The sequence below is a fragment of the Pipistrellus kuhlii genome, unplaced genomic scaffold, assembly GCF_014108245.1.
Source record: "Pipistrellus kuhlii isolate mPipKuh1 unplaced genomic scaffold, mPipKuh1.p scaffold_m20_p_1, whole genome shotgun sequence".
Classification (NCBI taxonomy): domain Eukaryota; kingdom Metazoa; phylum Chordata; class Mammalia; order Chiroptera; family Vespertilionidae; genus Pipistrellus; species Pipistrellus kuhlii.
This window is the reverse complement of record NW_023425404.1, coordinates 147,784,475-147,801,555: the sequence shown is the minus strand read 5'-3', so window position 1 is coordinate 147,801,555 and position 17,081 is coordinate 147,784,475. Positions and strand designations below refer to the sequence as shown.

The 17,081-nt window shown below is 38.7% G+C and overlaps 1 protein-coding gene across 2 annotated transcripts in view; it reads left to right on the top strand.

Moving 5' to 3' along the window:
- Nucleotides 1–11,105: 11,105 nt before the first annotated feature.
- Nucleotides 11,106–17,081, top strand: part of ARHGAP24 (Rho GTPase activating protein 24) — a 431,485-nt gene continuing 425,509 nt past the window's right edge. Inside the window, exon 1 of one of the 2 annotated variants that reach the window (XM_036411559.2) lies at nt 11,106–11,252. The gene's annotated coding sequence lies outside the window, so the exon portion shown is untranslated. Of the gene's footprint in view, nt 11,253–11,447; nt 11,865–17,081 lie in introns of those variants that run through there. The other variant, XM_036411552.2, reaches the window with a different exon arrangement.

Below are 17,081 nucleotides of genomic sequence, written 5' to 3'. Positions count from 1 at the left end.
GCATTTTGAAACTCTATCATTACTCCTCCTCAGTTTCCACTGTGTTAGTTCCATGTTACCCCCAGACTAACTCTTGCTAAGTAAGCCTTCTCAAAGCTTGCTTCCCACCATTTTTAAATGTTGAAAAAGTTGGAAAATTGGAGATAAGAAAATAATTGGAGATGATAATTTTGTAATTCTATTTTTTATTTTCTTCGTGGCCTACATCTTGAATTGCCTGTTGATCATTGTTTTCTTAGCTTATTCTCTTAATTTCTTTTTAAAATCTTTCAAAAATCACATTGATTTCCCAGGAAGTTTGGTAATTTTGAAATATGGAGAAAGTAGATATCCTAAATTCTATTCCTTACATGATTAGCCTGTCTATCTTGTCTGTCTTGAAAAGCAAACTTACTATTTTAATTTGTCTTTAGTGTCACTTCAAAATCCTAAAGCCAATACTTATTTTTAAGTCAATTTTCAAGTTTGTAAATTATCTAAACCACTTGCTGTTCTTTCTGATATTTCCACCTGTTTTTTAGCCAATTCAATGTTCATTAGCATTTTCAACAGATGGTGAGCTCAGAGAAAAAATGAGAGAACTGTTCATTTTGCTATTTGTTGGAAACTTGTGTAAAAGATTAGAAGGATAGGATATTAAAGTTAATACCTAAAATGGGATTTAGAATTGATCTGTAGGAGGCTGCCAATCTTTCTCCTCACTAAAGAATGTAATGATAATTACTGTGAAGCATTTGACCAGTGCAAGTGATATGTTAAAGGGAAATTTTGCTTTACTTTGCATAGGAAGATGCTGCTGCTAACATATTAGAGAAAATAATCCAGAATCTGAACTCAAATGGCCTGAATGCAAATCTTATCTTCATGTGTAATGAGCTTATGTGATTCTGAGCAAGGTGCATATACTATTTCTCTTTGTATTTTTATTCTGTAAATTGTAAGCAGTCATGTCATTTTAATAAGATTGTTGCAATGAAAATACATCACATATAGGAAGGCACCTTGAAAACCATAAGGACTAGTCCTATTATTAATATTATTATTTATAATCATTATGGTATTTGAATACGTTATTTTTATTCACTTACACTTTCTTATTTAGATTTTATGCAAGTTGATGGTTACATTTGTACTCTGTAACAATAAAGCATTTTGTTCTCTTTGATAACTTAATTGGTTTTAAGTGACTTAAAGTTATGACCTCAGTCCCTATAATTAACCAAGATTCAGCCCAAACCAGAAAAATTACAGTTGCTCAAGCATGGAATCAATTTTGCTTAGTACCTAAGTCCATTAGCAGCCTTAATAGCTCAACTATTTTTTGGGCTATATATTTTATAGCATTGGGACAAGAATCTATAATGAGGTAAAGGTTCTCCTCCTGAAGTTTCAAATGATCTGAAACTAGATAAAGTAATGTAGATGGGAGGGAAAATGGAAGCAGAAGCAAACAACAACAACAACAACAAAAACCCAACCATTCATTATTTAAAGATCCTGAAATATGATGAAAATAAGATGAAATGAAGAAAAGCTTTGACTGGTGAAAATAGGATGAAATGTTTTTTTTTTTTTCTAGACAGATGATAAGGCTTAGAACATACATGGCACTGCAGTTAGACACATGTAAAGAACCTATTGATAATTTTCTCTCTTTTTGCTTAAGTATTAGGCCTAGGAAACTGATTTAAAGTAACATATAATTTACATAGTCTATTAGTAAATAATTCCTGGGAGCAGAATAGTTTTATTTCTATGGCAGTATATATTTTTTTAAAAAAATGCAAACTTAATGAGATGATCCCAACATGATAATTGACTTTAAATCTACACAAAGATATGTCTTGAGAGTAAGCTAATTTTGCTATTATTCAGGTATTCAAATGGAATTGCATTTTAAAATATTTTGAAGTTTCATGACAGTTTTATACTAAGAATTGAGTCCACAAGTAGGTAGTTGCATAGCTGGAGGAACATTTCACTTTATGGGTGTGCATGTATGATGTGAATTGTGCGTGTGCATATTCATGTGTCTACTCATGGGTGAGTAGAGAAAAAAAAGAGAGGATGTGGTGAGCTGAGATGTGAATTATGGGTAAATAAAGGCTATCTTAGAAAAATTGTGAGTCAGCAAATACAAGGAAACTCTAGAATAAGTGTAAGTAAGTGAGAGAGATATAAATGACCACTAAAAGTATAAAGCAGAATATTTTTTTTTTCCTGGGAGTTGTTGGGGGAGGAGGGATATGAATATCTTGGAAAAGAGAATTTAGTTGTTTAACAAGAACCCAGTAAACTCGTGAGTCTAGGTCTAAATAGCATTAAAAATTATTTTAATTGAAAACTGAGGTTTGGATTTAGAGCCCAGGCAAAAGAACATTGCTTGGCTTGTAATATGAACCAAATCTTTATATAAGACTAGAGGCCCGGTGTATAAAATTCATGCCTGGGGTTGAGGGAAGGTCCTCCAGCCCACATGGCACCTTCTCCAATCCGGGATCCCTCTTGAAATCACTGGCTCATAACTGCTCGCCTGCCTGCCTGCCTGCCTACCTGCCTGATCACCCCTATCTGCCCTCCCCAGCTGGCCTGATCATTCCTAACTGCTCTCCCCTGCCAGCCTGATTGCCCCTAACCACCTCTGCCTCAGCCCCCACCACCATGGCTTTGTCCAAAAGGACCTCAGGAAGATGTCTGGTCTAATTAGCATATTACCCTTTTATTAGATAGGAACACAGAGAATCCAAGATGGCCACAGAGTAGTTGGAAATTATACTTACCTCTTCCCAGGACCATATCTAAATTATAACTAAATTGTAGAACAATAAACCTGGATAACCATGTGAAGACTAGCTGAACAGAAGTTACATAACTAAGGATATACAGAGAAGCCACACTGAGATTGGCAGGAAAGGAGGAAATGCAAAAAGGGCTGACCCCTCTCACCCAAGTGCAGTGGTTGAGAATCTGGAGGTCTGTCTCAGCTGCAGAGGAGTCAAGTTCCCCATCCCATAGGACCGCTGCAGGGAAGAGGAACCTATGTAATATCTGCATAGAAAAATCAGAGAGAATTCCATCTATTCCAGTGAGAGAAGAATGCTAGAAACCCAGGCATCCACTTAATGGACCAATACACAGAAAATCTCAGACATGCACCCTGCACTCCCGTGAGGGATGGCAGCTCAAAGAGAACTGGGGTGATCCAGGGAGAACTTGGATTGTGTGGCTTTGGGGAGACTGCTGGAGGGACAGCTGCCAATTTGTCAGTGCTGAGTTCCACTCCCAGGCAACCCACAGATGCCATTTTTCTTGGGTCAGGCAATCCCCTCCACATGACATCAGCCTGTGGAAATGCACTAAATCCTCCCTGCTAACTCCCTGAAGACCCACCTTGCCAAGTCCTCTCCAAGAGTAGGGATCTCCTGGCAGCCAGCCTGGGCAGGTTGCACTGCAGTCTTTCTTGAAAAGCTTTCAGGAAAGTGCAGGCAACTCAGGGGTTTCCAGGGACAAGCAGGGAGAGACTGAATTGTGGGGCTTTCAGGCAGTGGCCATGTTTCTATCAATATATGCTCAACTGTCACCTCTGCTCCTATGTTTGGCCCCATCCCCTCTAACGCATCAAACTCGGGAGATGCACTAGCTCCTCTCTGCTGACTCACTGAAGTTTCACCTTTCCAAGCTTGTTGTCAGAGCCCAGCAGAGGATTCTGCTGGTGGACAGATTGGACTTACATTGCAGTCTTTCTTTTGAAAAACTCTGGACAGATGCCACCATTGCTGTGCAGAACCCTCCCTCCACAAGACCAATTCTTAATCTGCTTTAACTTGATGAACTCTACTGGCTCCACTGTGATGACTCCCTGAGATCCTGCCCCTCTGAAAGTCTGTAGGCCCCAGGCAGGTAGCAGCTGGCCTTGGTGTATCCTGAGATTTTACTGAATGTCCTAGACTGAGAACTGGTGCTGATCACAGGCAGCTTCTGACATTGACCTGAGACAGAGTTCCCTTTAAGAGGCCCAAGGACCAACACACCTGGTGACTGGCCTCAAAATAGGAGGGGGGGGGGGAAGCTGGAGTAGCAATACTTACATAAGAGAAAACAAAGCTATAATAAGACCCAAAGAAGAACATTAGTTATAATAAAGGGATCAATTCAACAAGAGTATGTAACCTTTGTAATGGTTTTATATGTACCCCACATAGAAGCCCTAAATATATAACACAAATCTTGATGGATATAAAGGGAGATATAAATAGATAGTAATACAATCATCTCAGAGAACTTTGATACCCCATTGACATTAATGGATGTATCTTCCAGAAAAAAAAAATCAATAAGGAGATAGCATCCTTAAATGAAACTCTAACCCAAATGGACTTATATTTTTAGAGCATTTCACTCCCAAACAGCAGGGCATACATTCTTTTCAAATGCACATGGAATATTTTTCAGTACAAACCAAATGTTGGGCCCCAAAACAAATCTCAATAAACTTAAAAAGATTGAAATCATATCAAGCATATCCTCTGAAGACATCATACTGAAACTAGATATCAATTATAAGAAAAAAAAGTAAAAAACACAGGAAGGCTAAATAATATGTCACTAAATTATAAATGGGTTAAAATGAGATCAAGGAAGAAATCAAAAGATATTCTAGACAAATGAAAATGAAAACACAACAATTCCAAATCTATGGGACACAGTGAAAGCAGGGGGCATGCAGGAGGCTGCCAATCTAAGAAGGAAATTAATAGTAATATAAGAAAAATATCAAACAACCTGACCTTATACCTCAAGTAACTAGAAAAAGAAGAACAAACAAAGCCCAAAGTGAGCAGAATACAGATAAGAGAGAAATCAATGAAATAGAGTCTAACAAGACCAAAAAAGATCAATGAAATCAAGAGATGGTTCTTTGAAAAGATAAATAAGATTGATAGATGTTTAACCAGATTCATCAAGAAAAAAAGAGAGAGGATCCAAATAAATAAAATCAGAAATGGAAGAGGGGAAGTAAAACTGACACTACAAAAAATAACAAAGGATTATAAGAAAATACTATAAATCACTAACTGCCAAAAAATTGGACAATCTGAAAGCTATATGGTGGATGTGGCAAAACATCCCAACCAAGCTCCATTAATTTTTGCCGAGTGACCAAAGATGTGTGTGGCCTTGCATTGTCATGATGGAATACAACACCTTTTCGATTTGTCAATTCGGGCCGCTTTTCTTCAACTGCATTGTTTAATTTCGTTAGTTGTTCAATGTAGACATTAGAATTGATCGTTCGGTTGGGTGGTAAGAGTTCAAAGTAGACAATTCCTTTGTAATCCCACCAAACTGATAACAAAACCTTCTTTTGATGAATATCAGCTTTTGATGTTGTTTGAGTTGGTTCACCTGGCCTGCTCCATGATCTTTTCCACTTGATATTGTTGTAAACAACCCATTTTTCATCGCCAGTTATCAGTCGTTTTAAAAATGGATCATTTTCATTACGTTTCTTTAGCAAATCGCAGCTGCTAATGCGTTGCGTTAACTGTGATTCTTTCAGTTCGTGAGGAACCCATGTATCGAGTTTTTGAACATAGCCAAGTTGTTTTAAGTGATTTTCAATGCATGTATGTGATACATGAAGCTTCTCTGCAATCTCACGTGTTGTACTGTGACAGTCCGAATTGATTATTGCTTTGATTAGGGCGTCATCAACTTCAACTGGACGACCAGAGCATTTTTCATCTTTGAGTGAAAAATCACCAGAACGAAATTTGGCAAACCAATTTTGACACTGCCGTTCTTTTAAGGCTTCGTCACCATAAACAGCACATAACTTTTTATGAGCTTGCGATGCGTTTTTCCCTTTGCGGAAATAAAAAAGCAAAATATGACGAAAATGTTCCTTTTGATTTTCCATTTTTCAACGAACGCCAAACGAAAACTACAAAACAGATCAAAAAACTTTTTTTACTGATTAACAGCTGAATAGCCAACTATCAAATAACAAAATGTGTTTTACATTTGTACTACGTCTGCAAACCTAAAAATTCAACTGAAGCCATATATGTGTGAAACCCGCAATTACTTAGCTGCCGACCCAATATATAAATTTCTAGAAGCACAAAATCTTTCAAAACTGAATCAAGAAGAAACAGAAAATCTGAACAGACTGATTACAATTAATGAAATCAGAACAGTAATAAAAACCCTCCCAACAAACAAAAGTCTTGGACTAAATGGCTTCACAGGTAAGTTTTACCAAACATTTAAAGAAGTAACACCTATTATTCTCAAACTATTACAAAAAATTCAAGAGGAGGGAAAGACTCCCAAGCTCATTTTACAAGGTCATTATTATCCTGACTTCAAAATCAGACACTAATAAGAAAGAACATTATAGGCCTATATCCCTGGTGAACATGAGTACAAAAATCTTTTACAAAATATTAGCAAACTGATTTCAACAATACCTTAAAAAATCACACACCAGTGGGATTCATTTCTGGGATGCAATATTGGTACAATATCTACCATTAGTAAGTCAACTAGCAAGTGGTAGGGAGGTTATTGAGAAAAGGGAACCCTCCTACACTGTTGGTGGGAATGCCAACTGGTGCAACCATAGTGTGAAACAATATGGAGGTTCCTTAAAAAATTAAAAATGAGCCCTGGCTGGTGTGGCTCAGTTGGTTAAACATCATCTCATTTACAGAAAAGTAATCTGTTCAATTCCTGGTCAGAACACTTGCCTGGGTTGTAGGATTGTTCCCCAGTAGAGGGCGTGAGAGAGGTAGCTAATCCATAGTTCTCTATATCTCTCCCTCTTCCTTCCTCTTTCTCTCTAAAAACATTTTAAACATATTTAAAAAAAATTAAAAATGAAACTGCCTCATGACCCAGTTGTACGACTTCTAGGTACATATCCAAGGAACCCAAACACTAATTTGAAAAAAGTTATCCATCCTTTATTCTCATTGCAGTGTTATTTACAATAGTCAATATATGGAAACAACCCTAGTGCTCATTAATAGACATGTATATATAAAAGCTGTGGTACACATATACAATGGAATAGTATTTAGCTGTAAAAAAGTGAAATCTTACCATTTGTGCCAGCATGGATGGAGGATGTTATACTAAGTGAAATAAATCAGAGAAAGAAAAGATACCATGTGATTTTACTTATATGTAAAAATCTAAAGACTGAAATAAACAAAATAGAAACAGACTTATAGATAGAACTGAATGATGGTTTCCAGGTAGAGAGGGTTTTGAGGGCTGGGTGAAAAACAAAAAGGGGTTAACAAGTACTAATTGACAATTACAATGGGATGTGGAGAACAGCCTAAGAAATATAGTCAATGATATTGTAATAATTATGTGTGCTGTGAGGTTGGTACTTGAAATACCAGGTGATCAGTGGTAGAATATATGCTATTCTGGCCACTAGACTGTACATCTGAAACTAATAGACAATAGTGTTGAATGTAAACTGTGGTTGAAAATAAAAAGATAGGCACATAAACAGAGAAGAAGAAACAATTAGACATGTTCAAATTATGTCTAATTTTAATCTAATAGTATCTCTGAATGGTGATAACATGTCAATTTTTAATTTCTTATGTTTCTTTGTAGCTTCCTCATTTCATGTGTTGAGCATGCATTAATTTTGTAATTAGAAAAAACAGCACTTTAAAATATATATATTTCATATATATATTTATATCTCTGAAATCAATAAAAAATATTAAAAAAAGAAAAAAGAAAAAAAAATGTGACTTGAATTGCCAACAAAACTATGTCAATTGGCCCTTGACAGTTTTGCACAGTGGATAGAGTGTCAGCTCTCAGACTGAAGGGTCCTAAGTTCAATTCTGGTCAAGGGCATGTGCCTTGGTTGTAGGCTCCATCATGGGCCAGGTTGGGGTGAGTAAGGAAAGCAACCCATTGGTATGTCTCTCTCGCAGCGATATTTCTGTCTCTCCTCCTCCCTTTCATTTTCTTTAAAATTCAATAAAAAAAACACACTATGTCAATTGGATAAAAATATAGTGATGGTTGATGCTATCTTCTACTCAGGATATTAATGGCTAGAGAACATGCTTCATTTTTGAAACTCCTGACTGATATTAGGCCTTTGATGGAGTTAGGAAGGAATCTATGACTATAGTGGCCCTTCTCTGATTTGCTCTTTGTCTCCTTATCTTTCTCACAGGGATTTAGCTGGATTGATTTGGTCCCAACATTAGTAGTACATCTCCTTTCCCTCAATCATGTAATACAAAGTGTTGGGGGAGGATGGGCACAAAAGCCCCTCAGTCTCTCTTCACTTTATTTTGCTAAAATAAAACTTCACTTTCTTAAAAAGGAACTTCTATCAGGAAATAAAAATAAAAATATAAATGTTTTCCAGTAGAGATGCCTTCTATCTTAATCCTGAAATCAGATCTTGGCATATTTCAGAACCCACACAAATTGTGCATTGTTGGTGAGAGCCGGGAGGAAATGTTAGGATTCTGGCAATTCTTGACTATTCTGTTTTGTTACTGTGTTTTTTGCCCTCTTAGGAATTTATGTTTTTCCAAAAGAAAACATAATTAAAGAACTCCAGTATCTAGTATTAAATGGGAAAGTGGGTAACATGACAATATATTACTCTATGCGAAGATCTTCAAAGAATCTGGCAAGGAATCTGGTAGAAAACTATAATTTTTAAATCAGTGAAGTACATTAGAATACATTTTTAATCCATACTTGTATAATAGCACCATTTGACCTATTAGACAAAGGGATTGTACAAACTCTTGCTGAGTTCCCTCTGAATCCCAAATCAAAGTGGCCTGAGAACAGCAATGTCCAAGGGGCTTTGTCTGGCTGCTTTTCTGTCCTTGACTCTGGCAATGCTGATGCTCAAACAATTTGTCCAAGTGTAGTGAAGCCATTATCGTTTTTCACTGTTCTTCTTCCTCTGTCTCCTCCTCCTCTTCTTTTCCCTTGGTTTCGTCCTCCTCCTATCTCATTTTTAGGTCCTTGAAATCCATCTGGTCCTGGAGGTATTACACATTCCCCTTGTAAATCTGAGGCTCCTCAAACCATTGCCTGCTATAGACCCTTCTTCTGAGGATATCTATGACTTTGGAATCCTGGAAAATTAGCCCTTACCCCGGAAACATTGCTGGGTTTTGTAGAGTTTATCTGAACTTGACCTAAACTCAGAATTGAGTAGACTGACTGCTAAAACTTAGCTTCAAGTGATGCCTTGGGCAATTTCTTACCAGAGACCCTGGAAATTGAATGACGGATATCTCTTCCTGGAGTCTGTATCAGTCACCTCAGGATCCTCCTCTAATTAGAATCTTTCAAGTCTCTTGCTTAAGAACTTATTTCTCCTTTACATTTGAGGAATGTCTCCCAGCCCCAATTAGTCTAGAAACAAGAGAGGGATAACATAGTCTGAGTCCTATGAACAACCCCGTGTTTCTATTTCAGGCTATTCTCTCTTGTAACAAAGATCTTTGCTAAATCCCCGAGGAGCTTCAAGGAAAGGAATACAGCATCCCTTCTCTTTCTGCAGAAATGTTAGAGGACAAGAAGAGGCTTGCCTTAGTACATATACCTCCTTACTGCTTAATCCCCAGGAGACATCTTTTTACCCTTAAACTAGAGGCCCGGTGCACAGATTCATGTACTGGAAGGGTCGCTTGCCCTGGCCAGTGGGGATAGGCTCTCTGACATCCCCTGAGGGGTCCCAGATTGTGAGAGGGTACAGGCCAGGCTGAGGAACTCCACTGGTGGGCCAGCAAGGGACCACGGAAGGGCTCCAGGATATGTCTGGCCAGTCTCGCCCAGTCCCAATCAGCCAGACCCCAGCAGCAAGCTAACCTACTGGTCTGAGCGTCTGCCCCCTCGTAGTCAGTGCATGTCATAGTAACTGGTCAAATGGTAGAACAGTTGGACACTTAGCATATTAGGCTTTTATTATATAGGACTGTACAGTCCAGTTTAAGATAATCACTTTCATCACACAGGTCAATGAAGTGTTGTCAAATGGAAAGGGTGGTGCCAGTCAGGAGATGTGATGGGAAAGGCATTGGACACAAGGGTGTGCCTTAGAGGCTTATCTTAATCTTTTGGATTAGGGACCACCCATTAAGGATCTAACCACCCTGTCAATGTTGTATTGTCTTGAGTAATAATATAACCATTATTACTACATTGTTTGTAGTAATAATGGTTAAATCCTGAAATAGGATACTAACATGACAGGTTCCCTGCCTTCCTAGCATCATACCTAGTAACATTTGTCTTCCTCAGGCTTTTGAGTCCATCTGTGCAGTTTTCATTTTGGTTCATTTCATTGTCTTCCAGCTTTCATCTAAAACCGCTAGAACACCTAAAGCCCCATCAGCTAATGAAGGTCATTTACTCCGTACTAATTAGAAAACAAGCTACACTGCTTCTGGCTAAGAATTCTGGACCCATTTTTCCAAAGGCTTGATGGGCCAGTTCACCAGGAGGAAAGACTCCAAGAAACAGGAGAAAGAAGATAAAAAAAAAGATAAAAAAATCTCGGTGTCCATTCAGACTTATATTTTTGGTGTTTCTAAATTTAAATGTGTGCTCTTCTTTTAAAATTGGTGCTCTTTTTCCATATCACTGGCCATATCTAACAAGGCCACTCTTATTTTGTGTCTTAAAGAAATCTGGTAATGATTTCTAAATAATCTGAAGCAGGGAGCTTTGTAAAGCTTTTTGAAACAATTTGAGTTGGCATTTCAGGTCACCAATACTGTGAGATATAGATTTGAAATTAGATTTGTGGTGGTTGTATTGAAGACAGAGGGCTTCAAATGTTTACTTACTCTCTTTCATATAGAGCTATTCTGAAGACTCTGAAACCATGACAAGAATTTCTCTAAGGACCTAACTAGTGGGCATCCCATAAGCATTTCTAGGAATTCAGGTTTAAGGAACCAGGGAGATCTGATTGAGAAATAAGATTGTTACACAGAGAGCAGAGGACAAGCAAGTAAAACCGGTGTGTGGAGTTTGGTCAGAGAAATGTAGAGCTCCTAGAGGTGAGCAGACATGGGTTTTCCATTCTCCTCAGACACCCCCACAGCCTCCGATCTGCGATCAAAGTATATCTGTGTTACGCATGAAATGAAATGAGTGATGGCAGCTGCGGAGGGACAGAGGCAGCGGGGGCTCCGGATCTGCCTGGTGATCCTGTGGACACAGGCTCCAAGGTAACGCTGCAGGGCGGCGCTGGAGGGGCACGGGGCTCCTCCGGGCTTCCCCTGTAGAGCGGCTGGAGTGGGCTTGAATCTTCCGAAGCTGCCAGTTGCCAAATGAAATCTGAAACCCTGAGCTGCGTCTGTGGGTTGGCCCCGCTCAGTTGTTCCAGCCTCTTGTACTGTATATTTACTCATTCACACACAATCACTCTTTCTAACTTCTGGGACTCTGGTTTGCGCAACTGCTAGGATTTCTCAAGTGCATGTGGCAACCCAGCCCCGCTCCCGGTGGAAACCCGCAGGGCTCCTGAGGGTCTCCGGAGGCCCAGGGAGCTGTCAAGGCAAGCGGTGGGGACAGGAGAGGATCGAGAGGCGCAGGCAGCTGGGGGGAAAACACCCACAACTTTCCACCCCAGCAGCAGCTTTCTCGCCCCGAGAATTTCCTCCGAAACCGCAGCTGCAGAGCAACTCAGTGCATGGCGCGCAACACTTCTTCTGGTGGGAAGTAAAGGAGCCGTCCCATCCCCTTGATCTCTGTTGCTTTTCTGTCGGCTGGTCCTCGGAGCTTTTTCCTTCTTCCGTCCAGCGTCCAGCAGTCCAGTCTGTCGGGGTGCAAGGAGCAGGGTAGGTGACGGGGCTATTGGGGTGCGCCCTGGAGCCACCTCCGGAGGCTGGGACTTGGCCTTGGGGGCGCGCGGGGGCTGCAGCACAGCTGCCAGGGACAGGGGAGGTGGGGATTAGGGGCGGGGGGGAGGGGGGGAGGGGGAACGCGAGGGCGAGGGAGGATCCTGTGTGTGCTGGTGCTTGTGTGTGTGTGTGTGTGTGTGTGTGTGTGTGTGTGCACGTGATGGGAAACAATGCTCCCTTTAAAATTATTTTTAAAAAGATACAAACGGCGCAAGCTGGTAGTATGTGTTTACATGGACAGAACTAATGAAAACAAAACCTACACAGAGCAGTGCCCTCTCTTCCTAACTATCCAGCCTCCCGCTTGTATCCCTTAGTGTCTCCTGTTGGGAGTTTTCCTGGATCACAGGCATACAGAAGTAGGCTTTAATAATACACACTTTCACTGTGAACACAAAACGTTAGGGAATCCTTGGCGAATTTTCAGACACCCAAAAGGGTTTTGTCTAGATGTTGCAAATATTAACTTTTGAGGAAGTAGTCATCCTCTCTTGAGGACAAATATATGATACATTCTCATTCAAAAGGATACTTTAGACTGCGTTTCTTTTATAAGACCCAAAATAGGAAGGGAGAGAGTGTTACTCTGGATTTCTTCGCTTTTCAATACCAACTAGCAATCGAGAGACCAGACTCCCTTGTAATCTGTTTTAATTCATTTGAATTAGAAGATCATGTCCAAGTAATGCTTTTATCATAGTTTATCTTGTCACTATTTTTTTTAACAACAACAACAACCTGTCAAGACATCATTTTTCCATCTCTTTCTAAAAAAGAGGAAATAAACATACCATGCTGAGTATTTTAAATATAAAAGTTACAAAGGGTTTGCTTGTCCATAAGTAAAACAGTATGTACTGCTGTGTCTACTAAGGAAGACAAATTAATTGGAATCCAGGGATATTTACAGTGGAGTTAAGAGGTTTACTCAATTACCGAGAAGAAGATGGTCAGATGGATTAAATTCAACCAGTCCCCTGCTTCTCATTAGAATGTAAAACCAACCCTTAAGGGCAAGAATGGATGTTGGTATTAAACTGAGCATCATAAAACATAAAACACACAGAATTACTATATTAGAAAAAGCCAGAAAACAGGTATTAAGCCACATGAGACTTGTTAAAATCTCTCTCTCCCCTTTAAATGTCTTAATACTTCCTCTTCTCTCGGGATATTTGAACTTCTAAGAGAGCCCTATACCTCAGTTCTCCTTTTGCCTTCCCTGAATGCCTGACCTTCAAGTAGCAAGTCCAGAAATCTTTTCTTGTTACGTCTATTGCTGAGTGTCAAGGAATTGATGAAACTTAAAAATAAATAATATCCTCCTACCACTCAGAGGAAGATGCTCTTGCAGGAAGACTTTAAAGTGGGAAGAAGGGATACACTGAATTTTTAGATCTGGAATTTAGTTGGAGTAAGGAGTACACAGGTAGCATGACAAAAGGAAAGAAAATCTATAATCCTTTCTACATGTGAAAGGCTGTTGAAAGTCAGTCTGCCCTTGGCTTCCAATTGCATTTCTTGGTTTTCTTATATAATCTCAGGGGTTTGGATTGGAGAGGGGGATGGGTTCTCAGTAACATTCTTTGGGCTGTAGTATATTCTGTGAATCTGAACCATCTTGAGACAAACCTGAGAGTAAGTGGGGAAGAATTAAGTTCTTACGAAAAAACTATTCGCTGCAGGACAAATACTGGTAGCAATGCATCCTTCCAGACAAGAGTGCACATTTAAGTGTAAAAGTGAAAAATGTTTGTGGCTGAAATCCCCAGGGAAAGCCTTTTTGGTTTTGCCTGGGATAGCAATGGCCACAGCTCGGAGAATTTTCATCCAGGCACGATTTTATTTAATGTGTGATCTTGGGCTCTCCGGGGTGAAGGGTAGGGGTTAAGGGAAGTGAAAAGTGGGGCGGGAAGGGTGAGGAATGTGCAGCAGGTGGTACTGAGTGGTTTGATTCTGATTGCTTTGCTGTCTTGGCCAAAAGTTGACTCGATGTTTACAAACACTGCTCCGAGTCATTTTGCCATGACCTAATGGCCCAAGGAGTGAAGTGTGTTTTTCTTCCTGGCTCTTTAGTGCCCAGGTTGGTTTCTCAGGGCCGGAAGCTGGCGGTACTGCTGCAAATTCAAGGCTATGCATTTGGTTCCTGTTCTTAGTGTTTACCATTGGATCATCTTAGTTACCTGTGGTTATTCTTCTGTGGTATTTTCTGACGATTGGTAAAGGGCACTGAGTTGGGCTTAGATAATGCTGATTCCTTTTTTTCTGTCATGTTTCATTTTTTTGATAAAGGTGTGCTTTGGGAAAATAAGACAGAGGTTGTGGATGGAGCTTCAGTTTGGAGCCCAGTAGAAGGGACCACCATCTAGTTGGTTACACATGGATGGGAAGGAGATTGATAATAATAAGAATATGAAGCATTCATCCTACAATGAGGGAAAAAGCAGAAGAGAGTTAAAATTTAAAAGATGCCTGTTTGTTCCAAAACTCATGGCTAAAGAATTATGATTTCTCCTAACTAGAGAAAGGCATTTAAAAACAAAGCTGTAAGTAGTCAACTCAGTCATGAAGTTAATGCTCTTCATGTGAAGAGTTGGAGCCTTACATTGAGTCTCTCAGTGGGAAACCCTCTATTTCTGCCACATGAACTCAAACTTTACAAGATTATGATGGTTGTAGCAGCCAAGTGAAGGCATATTTGGAAGTGAAATGCTTATTGTGATGGAGGCAGAGAATATTCAGTTTTTGGAAGTTACTGTGTATGTGTATGCTTTTAAGTAGCATCTTCACTCTACCATGACATTGCTACAATTCATCTTTATAAAGTGCAGATTTAATTGTGTAAGGCCCTTGTTCTAAAACCTTTGGTGGATCCCAGTGAACTACTTTAACTCTAAACTCTTTAGCATAGTGACTAAAAGCTCTTAAAAGGCCTTCCTTTTTAGCTTCCTCTTCCTGTTAAGGGCCCCTCACTTTTGATTTCTTGCTCATGGATATTCATTCTCCTGGAATTTTCTCTTCTTGGAAAGTCCCTCTTGATTCTTGATGGTCAATTTCAAATGGAATTCTTTTTGTAGAATGTACCCAGTTCCATGCAAAAAGAATTAATCATTTCATCTCGTCTGTTTTCATGGTGTTTTGAACACACTTAGAATAATAATTTTTGTGTCTCCCCTTACTAACTACAGTGAGTTCCTTACTGGGTGAGTTGGTGGAGGGGGACTCACCTGTATCCTAGTGTAAAGCCCAGTGTCTGAAATACATAGTAGTCACCTGTTAATGTTTCCTCAATAAATGAGTAAGCAAAGTCATGAATGAATAAAGTACTAGTGGATTCTACTTTATGCAAATACTTATTTCCCAAAAGTGTATTTGAAAAATGTCTATTTGAGCTTTCAGTTTATTTTCCAAAAGTAACAATGCTGCAAAACACATATAAATTTCAGGACCAGTCTCCACATGCCTATTTAATTCTTGCCAACAGATGAAATATTGTGTTTTGCCATTACAAAGCAAAAGTAAAGCATCACATAAAGCTACTGTGGAATTATATTTTTCTTCTGGAAATCACAAAACATACTCGAGCTTAAAGATAATGGAAACAGTTATAATAGATACAAATTTTCCACAATTGTTTTTTATATTATACTATAAAATCTGTCATCTATCAAATCCCAATGGGAGGTCCTGGATTTGGCTGTCAGGACCGATGATGGAGTTAAATTGGGAGATTCTGTTGCTCTGGAATAGGCAATAATCTTAATCAAACAAAATGGAAATACTAATTTTGGCTATTTCATAATTATCTTGAGTGCTAGTGCTTGAGGGAAACTGGATTTAATTAAAGGAGAATGTGGAGGATGGAGAGGAGGAAATTCAGAGGGCTGCCTTCTTTCATGTTACCATTTCATTATTATATTGATTTTCTTTTCATCTCATTTAAGCGCTTAGGCAGATTCAAAGTTTCTATGGAAAAAAACAAACCAATCACAATAACAACTGTTTTTTCTACAGTTATTTCTGCTGCCTAACATATATATAATAGGGGGTTGTACTTTATTTGACCATTGATAGTTATGTCAATTGTATACCTGCTGTTTAACATTTGAATAATTTTTCAATTAAGAATACATACTACTGCCGAAACCAGTTTGGCTCAGCGGTAGAGCGTCAGTCTGTGGACTAAAAGGTTCCAGGTTCGATTCTGGTCAAGGGCATATATGTTGGTTGCAGGCACATCTCCGGTGGGGGCTGTGCAAGAGGCAGCTAGTCGATGTTTCTCTCTCATCGACGTTTATAGCTCTCTATCCCTCTCTCCTCCTCTCTGTAAAAAATCAATAAAATATATTTTTTTTTAAAAAAGAATACATACTACTTATGTCTCCAGCACTAGTCAGGTATCTTAAGTTCAAAGTGTTCTAGTATAATATCTATGAGAAGACTGGAAGAGCAAGCATTGATATTTGAGAGAAATAGTCTACTTGGTTTTCTAAACCTTCCATGCTCTCCATTTTTATCAAATTACATGATCACAAATTTCCCTACCCTAATTATATTACAACACATTTTTTGTTATATTATCTTCATTACTACAGTATATTATAGTAATGAAGATAATGTAAATACTATAGAATTTACTATTAATATAATATTCTACTTCTACTGAAAGTCAATACTTAAGAGAAGGGCTGCATGGAATATGCTGTCACTTATTTTTATGTATTTCAATATTCCTTATATAATGATCTTCATACATTCATCTTTGCTTTTACTGCTTTAAAAAGTATGTCTCTTCTGATTAATTAGTGGTGTTTCTTTTGTTAGCAAAAAGAGAATAAGAAATCACCAGTTTCTTCATTTTTGACTTGTCATCCAAAAAACTGAACTAAACTTGATGCTCAGTTACACACTAGTCAAGGTTTTCTGACATGATCTGCCTTGCTTTCATGTACCTGTCAGACCCATACCTTTTAAATAAGTTAGCTCCAATTTATTATGGAAACAGGTTGAATTACCTTCATTTTGTATTCTTTTAACTCTTTTTTTTTAGACTTGTACTTAAATATGTATAAAGTTCTTCTTTTTAGTTTTAGGTTAGTATTTTATACTTTTCCCTGATCATTTTTAGTGGTTTCTTGAAACATTGTAGGTACT